Raw genomic sequence first — 12172 nt, forward strand, 5'->3', positions numbered from 1 at the left:
TTCTCTCCCCCTCCTCTCTCCATTTCTCTCTGTCCTATCCAACAACAATGACATCAATAGTAACTACAACAATAAAACAACAAGGGCAACAAAAGGGAATAAATAAATAAATATTTTTTAAAATTTTTAAAAAGAGAATTAGACTTTAAAAAAAAGAAGAAAGAAATACCTGTAGTTTAAGTCACTCACTTTGATATTCTGTTAGGACAGCCCTAGGAAATTAATATAGCTCATTATATAATTAAACAATCTGGTACCATGCAACATTACTATACAATATTGAAAATTAGCAGGTGGGGGTAGATAGCATAATGGTAATGCAAAGAAACTCATGTCTGAGACTCTGAAGTCCCAGGTTTAATGCCCGGCACCACCATAAGCCAGAGCTGATCAGTGCTCTGGAAAAATAAATAAATAAATAAATAAATATCAATATTGAAAATTAACTAAAAATAATGATTTAACATTTATGAACTTTACACTGATGAACAAAAATGCAACTTGCACTAAATACATATATATATATACATATACTAGATGCCATTTATATAAAATTAAATATAGATGCATGTGCATCTATATGTATATATGTAAATATTATATGTTTGTTTAAATAGAGATAGAAAAGGCAGAAAGGCAGGGAGAGAGAATGAGGCCATAACATTGAAGCTTTCTTCAATGTACTGGGGGCTGGGCTCAAACCTGACATGACAAAACTGTGTACTATGTAAGGGAGCTATTCACCACTCCATTACCCCAACAGTCTAGAGCAGTACATGGTGATGGTCAGAATGAACAGCAAACTCAGGATGGTGGTTCCCTCTGTAGTTAAGGAAGGTGGTGCCTTAGGAGGTGGGATGGCAGAAAACTGTTTTTCTTTGTTTGTTTGTTTTGTTTTGTCAAGTAAAGTATTACTCCTTAAAAGTGATAATGGGTGGGAAGGAAATTATACTCTACAACTTTTTAAAAAAATATTTACTTATTTATTTTCCCCTTTTGCTGCCCTTGTTGTTTTTTTATTGTTGTTGTAGTTATTACTGTTGTTGTTATTGATGTTGTCGTTGTTGGATAGGACAGAGAGAAATGGAGAGAGGAGGGGAAGACAGAGAGGGGGAGAGAAAGATAGACACCTGCAGGCCTGCTTCACCGCCTGTGAAGCGACTCCCCTGCAGGTGGGGAGCCGGGGGCTCGAAGCAGGATCCTTATGCCGGTCCTTGTGCTTTGCACCACGTGCGCTTAACCCGCTGCGCTACCGCCCGACTCCCATTCTACAACTTTGTGTGCATTTAAAGTAGTTTATTTTGGGTTGGGGTAGATAGCATAATGATTATGCAAAAGAGGCTCTCATGCCTGAGGCTCCAAAGCCCCAGGTTCAATCCCCCATACCACCATAAGGCAGAGCTGATCAGTGCTGTGGTAAAAAATAAATAAATGAATACATAAATAAATATAAAAAATAAAATAGTTTATTAAAACAAATTCGGGGCAGAGCTTTAGTGCAGCGGGTTAAGCACACATGGTGCAAAGCACAAAAACCCGCCTAAGGATCCCGGTTGGAGCCCCCAGTTCCCCAGCTGTTGGAGGGGGTGGTCGCTTCACAGGCGGTGAAGCATGTCTAAGATGTCTATCTTTCTCTCCCCCTCTCTGTCTTCCCCTCCTCTCTCCATTTCTCTTTGTCCTATCCAACAACAGTGACAGCAATAACAACAATATTAATAACAACAATAATGATAAACAACAAGGGCAACGAAAGGGAAAAATTAGCCTCCAGGAGCAGTGGACTCATAGTACAGGCACTGAGCCCCAGCAATAACCCTGGAGGCAAAAAAAAAAAAAAATGGTGCCAGGGAGGGCTGGGGAGCCAGCATAATGATTATGCATTAAGTCTTCCATGCTTCAGATTCTGAGGTCTCACGTTCTCTGATAATAATAATAACAATAAAAATAAAAAAACTGATGGTGGATAATAAACTGAGGGTCCTTAAATGTGCACTTTTCCTAGCTCAATTTCTTTTTATTCTATACACACAGAAAGAGAGAGAGAGAGGGAGAGGAAGAGAGAGAAAGAGAATGGAAAAACAGACAGACACACAGACCTCTCTACCATCCATGGAGGCCCCTTTGGTTCTGTCTATACTTCTGTGTGATACCAGACACTGAACCCAAGCCCTCACACACTAAGATGTGCACTGAGCTATCTCCTGGTTCAGAAATAGTTCATTATTTATGAGAAGGCAATTGATCAATGGCATTGACTTCCGACATCTTTAGAATGGCAAGTAGCCTTAGAACAATTATCTCAACCATTTGACTTTACAGATTAGGGAGCTGAAGAACTGTGTGAGTTTCTGACTTCTAGAAATAGCTAGGCTGAAACCAGATTTCCTGTCTTTCTATTAAATTAACAGTTTATGAATATATTTCTTAGAGGAGGAAGTAGAGGTGTCATAAGAGTTCAGGGGACTGTAAGAAGAAATGTAAATTAGATACTATTATTATTTTAGATCTTTTTTTTTTTTTTAATCCCTACCAGTGTTATTGCTGTGGCTCAGTGCCAGCACTCAAATCCACCACTCCAGAGATGATTTTTTCTTTCTCCCCCTCCCTGTTATTTTATTGGATGGGACAGAAAGAAATTGAGAGGTGGTGGGGAAGGGGGGCTGGGAGCTAGAGAGAGAAACAGACACCAGCAGACCTGCTTTACACACTCACTTGTGAAGTATCCCCCCTGCAGGTGGGGAGTGCCGATTCCAATCTGGGTCCTTGCACATCGCAATATGTACGCTTAACGGGGTGCGCCACCGTCCAGCCCCCTTATTTTAGTTCTCTACCCTTTTTAAAAAATTCAGTTTAGGGAGTCAGGTGGTAGTGCAGAGGGTTAAGCGCACGTGGCACGAAGCACAAGGACCAGCTGGAACCCCCAGCTCCCCACCTACAGGGGAGTTGCTTCACAGGCGGTGAAACAGGTCTGTAGGTGTCTTTCTCCCTCTGTGTCTTCCTCTCCTCTCTCCATTTCTCTCTGTTCTAATAACAACAATAATAACTACAAAAAAAAAGGGCAACAAAAGGGAAAATAAATAAATAAATAAATAAATATAAAAAAGAGTCGGGAGGTTAAGCGTAAGTGGCAAAAAGCGCAAGGACAGGTTTAAGGATCCGGGTTCCAGCCCTGGGCTCCCCACCCGCAGGGGAGTCGCTTCACAGGCGGTGAAGCAGGACTGCAGGTGTCTGTCTTTCTCTCCTCCTCTCTGTCTTCTCCTTTCTCCATTTCTCTCTGTCCTATCCAACAACAATGACAACAATAAAAACAATAATAATTACAACAACGATAAAACAACCAGAGCAACAAAAGGGCAAAAAAAAAAAAAAAAAAAAAGCCTCCAGGAGCAGTGGATTCGTTGTGCAGGCACCAAAAAAATCAGTTTAAGGGGCGGGGCGGTGGCGCATCTGGTTGAGCACACATGTTACAGTGCACAAGGACCCAGGTTCAAGCCCCCAGCCCCCACCTGCAGGGGGAAAGCTTCATGAGCTGTGAAGCAGGGCTGTAGGTGTCTCTCTGTCTGTCTCTCTCTCTGTCTCCGCCTTCCTTCTCTATTTCTGGCTGTCTCTATCCAATAAGTAAATAAAGATAATTAAAAAAAAATTCAGTTTAATGAGAACAAGAGACCAGAGCACCACTCAGCTTGGCTTATGGCAGTGTCAGGGAGTGAACCTGGGACATTGGGATCTCAGACATACTAACACTGTGCTCTAAGAAGTTAGTTCTATTTTCCCCAGCCCCCAGATGTTATTAAAAAATAAAATCGGGAATCGGGCGCTAGTACAGCTGTTTAAGCACACATGGCACAAAGCACAAGGACCGGCCTAAGGATCCCGGTTTGAGCCCCTGGCTCCCCACCTGCAGTGTAGTTGCTTCACAGGCGGTGAAGCAGGTCTGCACGTGTCTATCTTTCTCTCCCCCTCTCTGTCTTCCTTTCCTTTCTCTGTCCTATCTAACAACGACAACATCAATAACAACAACAATAATAACTACAACAATAAAAAAAAGGGCAACAAAAGAGAAAATAAATAAATATAAAAAAATTTAAAAAAAATCTCCAACACAGACATGATGGGCCTAGACCTCTAATAGATCCCTCTTTCCACTGTCACTGGTCATCTCCATCAGGAACAACATAATGGACCCTTTTGTGGGCCCCTACAGGACCTTGCCCTCAATGTATATCAACAATGGTAGAGACTGCCCCATTCTCTGAAGGGAGATTGGGCCAACATACTCTACCACTCGAGGAAGATAGGTCCAGCTATGGGTACAGCCTAGAAAGATCCTAACTATGACCACAGAATGTGAGCTCAGATCTACAAGGATGCAGAGGTTATATGGGCTCCTGCACTGAATATGGGCCTCAGATAAAATTGATGGGGTTTTCCAGTTAATGATATTTTTATAATTTTCCCATATTTGGGAGCTACTCTCTTTCCTGATCCAGCTTTTCATCCTATTTCCAACTCTGACACTATCTCCCTCGTAAATATCTTTATCCCACCTGCATGTTAGCTGTGAGGCTCAGGCAAAAATTAGTAAAGTCATGGGCCCCTTGGAATATACCTAGAATAGACCTACTAGATTTTTCCAAATGGAGACCCCAAATATATATTTTTATTTTTTTATATTTATTTATTCCCTTTTGTTGTCCTTATTTTATCATTGTAGTTATTTTTGATGTCTTTGTTGTTGGATAGGACAGAGAGAAATGGAGAGAGGAGGCCAAGACCGAGAGGGGGAGAGAAAGATAGACACTTGCAGCCCTGCTTCACCGCCTGTGAAGCGACGCCCCTGCAGGTGGGGAGCCGGGGGCTCGGACCGGGATCTTTAAGCAGGTCCTTGCGCTTTGCACCACCTGTGCTTAACCTGCTGCGCTAGCACCAGCCTCCTGAGACCCCCAAATCTTATCTGCTTTATTCTTGCCTTCAGGTTCCTATTAAACGATTGTTCTACTCTATATCTTAACTTTTTTTTCAGTCACCAAGTTGCAGATGCTACTATGACACCAACTTGACTTCCCTGGGCCGATAACCTCACCAATTTATCCTGGAACGCCACCTCTTCATAGCCCTGCCTCACAAGGGAAAGATAGGGACAGGCTGGGAGTATGGATTGACCTGCCAATGCCCATGTCCAGTGGGGAAGCAATTACAGAAGCCAGACCTTCCACCTTCTGCACCTCATAATGATCCTGGGTCCATGCTCCCAGAGGGATAAAGAATAGGAAAGCTTTCAAGGGAAGGGATGGAATATGGAATTATGGTGGTGGAAATTGTGTGTAATTGTACTCCTTATCCTATGTTCTTGTTAATATTTTTTATTTTATAAATAAGTAAAAAAATAAAATAAAATCCATGGTGACACCATGGATAAAGCACTGGACTCTCCGGCACAAGGTCGAAGTCCTGTTTTTGATCTCCAGCAACTCCTGAACCAGAGTGCTGTCTCATTCTCTTCCTCTCCTCCCTCTCAAAGCAACAGATGAAATCTTTACAAAAGAAATTGGGTGGGAAACTGGGGAATGTTGTGCATGTACAAACTATTGTATTTACTGTTGAATGTAAAACATTAATTCCCCAATAAAGAAATAAAAAATAATAAAAAAAGAAAAATGAGGGGCAGGGGTAGATAGCATAATGATTATGCAAAGAGACTGTCATGCCTGAGGCTCTAAAGTCCCAGGTTCAATCCCCTGCACTACCATAATCCAGAGCTGAGCAGTGCTCTGGTAAAAGAAAGAAAGAAAGAAAGAAAGAAAGAAAGAAAGAAAGAAAGGAATTGGGGCCAGGTAGTAGTGCAGTGGGTTAAGTGCACATGGTGCAAAGTGCAAGGACCAGTGTAAGGATCCTGGTTCGAGCACCAGGTTCCCCACCTGCAGGGGGATCGCTTCACAAGCAGGTGAAGCAGGTCTGCAGGTGTCTATCTTTCTCTCTCCCTCTCTGTCTTTCCCTCCTCTCTCCATTTCTCTCTGTCTTATCCAACAACTACAGCAATAACAACAGCAATCATAACAACAACAATAAACAACAAGGGGAAAAAGTAGCCTCCAGGATCAGAGGATTTGTAGTGTAGACACCAAGCCTCAGCAATAACCCTGGAGGAAAAAAAAAAAAAAAAAGAAGAAATCCCTGGGGGCCTGGGCAGTGGTGCAGCCAGCTGTACCTGCAGAAGGCAAGTTTCACAAGCAGTAAAGCAGAAGTAATACTGCAGGTGTCTCTCTTCCTCTCTCCCTCCTTATCTCCCCCTTCCTTCTCAGTTTCTTTCTGTCACATATATAAATCACCTGTTGGGCTGGGGGGTTAGTATACTGGTTATGCAAAAGACTCATGCCTGAGGCTTTAAAGTCCCAAGTTCAATCCCTAGCACTACTACAAGCAAGACCTGAGCAGTGCACTGGTATCTTCCTCTCTCATTAACATAAAATATATATATTTAAAAAAACACCTTTTTGAGAATTTAAAAAATTGCATCACAAGAGAGAAATAGTCCAGTGGTTCATCTCAAAAAGCCCTCTTCCCCTTACATAGTCACATATTCAAGGCAATTGGTTGCTGAATTGAAGCTCTCTGGGAGCAACTGTGAAGGAGTTAATTACTCAGCTTATTTACAGAATTTTAAATCTCCCAAAAATAGAGCAAAGGTGCAATATGCAAATTAATGGAGGCTATTTTCTTTTGCATTTAGTTCTGGGAGTGACTTTTAATTAAGGAAATGCTGTTTTGTTTGTTTGTTTTCTCCAAAACTAGTTGTCTGAAGAAAAGTTTCATATTTCCCCAAAATGCCTTAGCACAGCCAATCTACCACAACAAATTTTGGGTCAGAAGATGGTGAGAAAGGTGCCAAGGGAAGCCCTCAAAAATATAGTTGAAAGCTCTGGTGGGAATTTTCAGCCTGTAGAATAGGAAAGGGGTAGGCATGGGACCTAGTGTCTACCTTCAAATAGTTATATATTATCAGATTGGAAAAGAATTGACTTTTTGTCTGTTTTTTTCCAAGTGAAGTGAAAAGAAATTGCAAAGTAGGGAGCCGGGCCAGTAGTGTAGTGGGTTAAGTGCAAGTGGTGGCAAACGCTAGAAGAAGAAGTGCAAGTGGTGTGAAGAGCTCAAGGACGGGAGAAGGATCCCCACCTGCAGGGGAGTCGCTTTACAGGCGGTGAAGCAGGTCTGCAGGTGTCTATCTTTCTCTCCCCCCTCTGTCTTCCCCTCCTCTCTCCATTTCTCTCTGTCCTATCCAACAACGACGACATCAACAACAATAATAACTACACCAACAATAAAAAACAAGGGCAACAAAAGGGAACATAAATTAAAAAATATATATAAAGAAATTGCAAAGTAATGTATTTCAGCTCAGAAAACCTTAACATTTAGACTCCTCCTGAAGCAATGCCTTGCCTGACAAATGTGTTGAGGGCATTTCATATTGGAAAAGCGTGGCCTAGATGACTGGGTTAGGCACAATGATTATCCAAAAAAGTTTTCATGGTTGAGGCTCCAAAGTCTCAGGTTTAATCAATCCCCCCTGCACACGGAGTTGAATAATGTTTTTTTGAATAATGTTGAATAATGTTTTTTTTTCTTAATCCTCTCTTCATCTTAGCATTCACCCTATACTTTGTAGTTACTCTTTGTGTGTGTGTGTGTGTGTGTGTGAGAGAGAGAGAGAGAGAGAGAGAGAGAATGAACCTCCCAATTAGCGACAACACTAGAATGCTGTTTCTCCTCTTCAGTCACTTCTGGGGGGGTAAGTACAGTTAACACATGGTCAGAGAAAGGCCAAATTTTTCTGATGAGCTAAGAGTAGCTTCTGATTATATTCTTGGATTCCTTCTCTGTTTCTCGATCTCCTAGAAGCGTCTGTAAATATCACAAAATCCTGTAGTTCCCCAAAGCTCCCCTAGTGACCTCAATTCCTAGCCACACAGTTCCCGCCAGTCTCCAGCCTCTGGAGTTGACTCTATGGTCGGCCAGAACGGCCTTGCTCGCTCTCTCGTCACTCTAGCTCTCCACTTGCACCATCTATGGTTTCCGGAGGCCGCCCCGGAAGCCCCGGTACAGAACGGGTCGAGGAAGACCGGAAGTTGCGTCTTCAGTCCTCGCCGTCTCAAAATGCGGCTGCGGCCTTGGGCCCGGTGAGACCCGAGGGCTTTTTCCTACGTGGGCCGGTGGCGGAGCTACTCATGGAGTGGCCGTAAGGTGAGGCTCTGCATCTTCCTCGGCTGGGCGCTTGGAAGCCGGCCGGGGGCGGGAAGTGGGGGGCGGGGGGCGACAGTCCTGCGGGCCGGGAGCCCGGGCAGCGGGCAGGAGGAGCTGGAGGCGTGGATGGCGGCGGCGGGACGGTCCCTCCCGGCGGAAGGAGGCGTGGGCGGCGGATAGGGTTACCCGCTGAGTTCCCGCGAAGGTGAGGAAATGGGGGTGCGGTGACGTGCGGAGCGCGGCCAACCCTCAGCCGAGAAGGAAGCCGAGAAGGAAGCAGTGGAGGAACTGACGGTGTTCGTGGCACGCAGAGTTGGAGCTGTGCACACGCACCATGCAGGGGAGAGAGCGGCGGGCGGGCGGGCGGCGGCGGCGGCGGCGGCGTCTCGGTGGCTCCGGGTTTGGAAGGTAGTAATTTTCAGGGCGGAGGGCTGTCAGTCTCAGACGCGCTTGAGTGCTGGTTGGGGAAGACAGCTGGCCGTCATCCGTCACCTGTCACCTGCTCAGGCTAGTTCAGTGGCCGACAGCCAGCTGGAGGCGTAGTCCTGTCGCCCAGGTTGTGCTTGTCCGAGAGACTCTGCTGTGCCGCTTCGGGGGCGCCCATCCTGCGCAGGGTGGTCACACGGTCGCCCAGTTTAATGTACTTACCTATTCCACTTGCCCACACTAGCTGGGGTCAGTTTGTCCGTGCTTTCAGTTTTTCATAAAACAGTGTCACGGACAGTTTCCCGTAAAGTAGTCAAAAAACTGTCATTTCAGCACTCGCGCAGAACTCAAGGTCATACAGCAGTTCCTCTAACCGACTCTGATGATTGAGTTTGAATTGTATGCTGGCTTTGTTTCGCAAACTGCTAGTATAAATTCAGCCTTTGTAGATGTGTACCTTATCTGGTAAGAACTGAAAGTTCTTAAGAGTACTTTCCTTTTATAAGAAAGCAAAGCATTTTCTCATATCTAGTTGAAAAACAGTCAGACAATAGGGTTTAATAGAGATCCTTAGAGCTCAAAAGAATCCATTATGTCAGGCTCAGTGGGTACAACGTTGGTCTCAAGCATGAGGTCCTGGGTTTGGCCCCCAGCATCACCATGTGCCAGTGGTGCTCTGCTTCTCTCTCTCTCTCCCCCACGAATAAATAAATACATAAAAAAGTAAAGCCCGTTTAAGGGAAATGTTACTGCTACATTTATTTTTAAATTCAGAATTGGTGGTGTGAGTTGTGGTAGAGTGAGGGGGGAGTCACTCTTTCTCATCCCATTTGAGGACAGAGGTGTAATTACAGAATACAAAGGAGAAATTGACATTACTGTAGAATTTCTGTCATATTGACTGTTGAAAGTAACCAGGCACTTGTCTTTGAGGTCACGTGGTAATTTCCTGGGGAAATGGTATGTGTCTCCAGGGGTCTTATGCTAGCCTACACATTATCTCCCTAGGCAGACGGTCCACCCAGGTTAGAGAAAATGCAAACTCAGGGGCTTCCAGGTTTCCATGAGGCAGAGGGCTGGAATCTCTTAGGGGGGAGGGGAGCAACTTTGCAGGTTGTCCTTGGTAAAAACAAAGGAAATGCTCCCATTCCTGAACAAAAGGAGCAATAAACTCTTCTGCCTAATGCTGCAAGTGAAACAAGATCTTAGACTCTGTTTAATTGAGCAAAGGACTTATTGTAAGGGGTTGGAGGTTTTCTTCTCTGAAACCAGCTCCTCTTCCATCCCCTCTTTGTTGGCTTTACACCTCCAGTTTCAAAGGCATTGTGTTTTTTGAAGCCTCTGTCCTGGCTACAAGGTTAGATGTGAAGTCATGTGGCAAGGTCAAGTGCTTTTCCAGGTATGCTTGCAGGCCCTGGCTGGGGATGGTAGGAATATATGACAGGGTATATGCAGACCAGGTGTAAATAATTAGTGTCTCCAGGATTTTCTGCCTAAGATTTTTTTTAATTAATTTTTTTTTTTTTTTTTGCTCTGTTACAATTCTGTGGCTGAAACAAAAACTCCTACAGACTTATCCTCTTTTCTAGTTTTATTTCACAACTATCATGATTAGTTCTGCCAACTTCCAATATGGTTTTATTCTTATTTCTTAAACATGGTTTATTGCTGCCTGGAAGGTGGCTTAGTGCGTAAAGCATTGGATTCCCCAGCCTGAGGTCTTGAGTTTGATTCCCAGCATCACATGTAGGGATGATGCTTTGGTTCTCTTTCTTTCTCTCACTAGTCATTAAGTAAATCTTTAAAAAAGAAAACACCTTTGTCTCCTCTGGAGATACTTAGATTTTATTTTATTCTATTTTGATCTTTTTACTAGTGCACTGCGCAGCTCTGCCTTATGGGGATTGAACTTGGGTTTGGTGCTTCAGGTGTGGAAGTCTGTTGCATAGCTATTACGCTATCTCTCCAGGCCCCACCCTCAAAAAAATTTAAAAGACTTATTTATTAATGTGAGGAAGAGAACCAGGTTATCTCTCTGGTACATGAGATGCCAGGGATTGGATTTGAGATCTCATGCTTTAAAATCCAACAATCTAGTCACTGTGCCACCTTCTGGTTCATAAGAAGTTTTATTTTACGGGTTCAGCACACTGTCCTGCACTCTGGGGTATGCAGACTCCTACACTTCGTGCTCAGGAAAAGCAAAGATGACCTTCTGCGTTTATCAATAAAATGCCTTGAAAGTCTAGGGTTTTTTTGGCCTGCCTGGGATATTCCCAGGTCTGTATTGTGGGATGAAGTGGTGAAATTGCAGCTCCTCTCAGTAAACATCTCTCTCTTGGGAGTCTTTGAAAATGAGTACAATTACAGGCAGTACTTTATTCCCCTCAGGCACTTAAAAGTGGGCAAATTCATATTGCACCAAAGTAAAAGACTCTGGGGTACGTGGGTTGGGGAGAATACAGATCCAAGAAGGATGACAAAGGACCTAGTGGGGGTTGTATTGTTATATGGAAAACTGGGAAATGTTATGCATATAGAAACTATTGTATTTACTGTTGAATGTAAAACATTAATTCCCCAATAAAGAAATTTTTAAAAAGGGCAACAAAAGGGAAAATAAATAATACAAAGAAAGAAAAAAGAAAGAAATGGTCTGGGAGTATAGATCAACCTGTCAACACCCGTGTCCAGCAGAGAAGCAATTACAGAAGCCAGACCTTCCACTGTCTGCACCCCATTATGATCCTGGGTCCATATTCCCAGAGGGATAAAGGATAGGAAAGCTTTCAAGGAAGGGGATGGGATACAGAACTCTGGCAGTGGAAATTGTACCCCTCTTATCCTATGGTCTTGTTGATATTTTTATTTTATAAATAAAAATTTTAAAAAGTAAAAAAAAAAATGTGGGCAAATTCATACCAGTTCTAGTCATTTCTAGGTTTAAAAAAAACTTTTTATTTTTTTATTTATATTGAATAGAGACAGAGAAATTGGGAGGGAAGAGGGAGAGAGAGAGAGAAAGATACCTGCAGCACTTTTCCCCACTTATTATTTAGTACCAAAGCTTCACTGTACTGGGTCAGCCTTTTCAAAGAGAAAGACAAGGCAAGAGGGAGAGACACCATAGCACTGAAGCTTCCCCCAGAGTAGTGGGGGTCAGGCTTGAGTCTGAGTTTTTCACATAGCAAACAGGCACCCTCCCAGGTAAGTTTTCTTGCTGGCCTCGTTACCAGTTCCCCCCCCCCCCTCCAGGGTTACTGCTGGGACTGTGTGCCTGCACTATGAATCCACTGCTCCTGGAGTTTCCTTTTTGTTGCCCTTGTTTATTATTGTTGTTACCATTTTTTAAAATTAAATTTAATTTTGTATAGAGACACAGAAATTGAGAAGGGGGAGATAAGGAAGGAGGGAGGGAGAAATAGAGACACCTGCAGCAATTTTCACTGCTTGTGAAGCTTCCCCCTTGCAGGTGGGGACTAGGGGCTTGAACTCTTGTCCTTGT

The 12172-nt window shown here is 43.6% G+C and overlaps 1 protein-coding gene across 4 annotated transcripts in view; it reads left to right on the forward strand.

The window, feature by feature from the left end:
* The first annotated feature begins 8100 nt into the window (after positions 1 to 8100).
* The window catches only part of MDM4 (MDM4 regulator of p53), a 50454-nt gene continuing 46382 nt past the window's right edge, over positions 8101 to 12172 (forward strand). For all 4 annotated transcript variants that reach the window (XR_009546328.1, XR_009546329.1, XM_007523148.3 and 1 more), the window contains exon 1: positions 8101 to 8241. The gene's annotated coding sequence lies outside the window, so the exon portion shown is untranslated. The remainder of the gene's footprint in view (positions 8242 to 12172) is intronic.

This window comes from Erinaceus europaeus, chromosome 19 (genome assembly GCF_950295315.1).
Source record: "Erinaceus europaeus chromosome 19, mEriEur2.1, whole genome shotgun sequence".
NCBI classification, from domain to species: Eukaryota; Metazoa; Chordata; class Mammalia; order Eulipotyphla; family Erinaceidae; genus Erinaceus; species Erinaceus europaeus.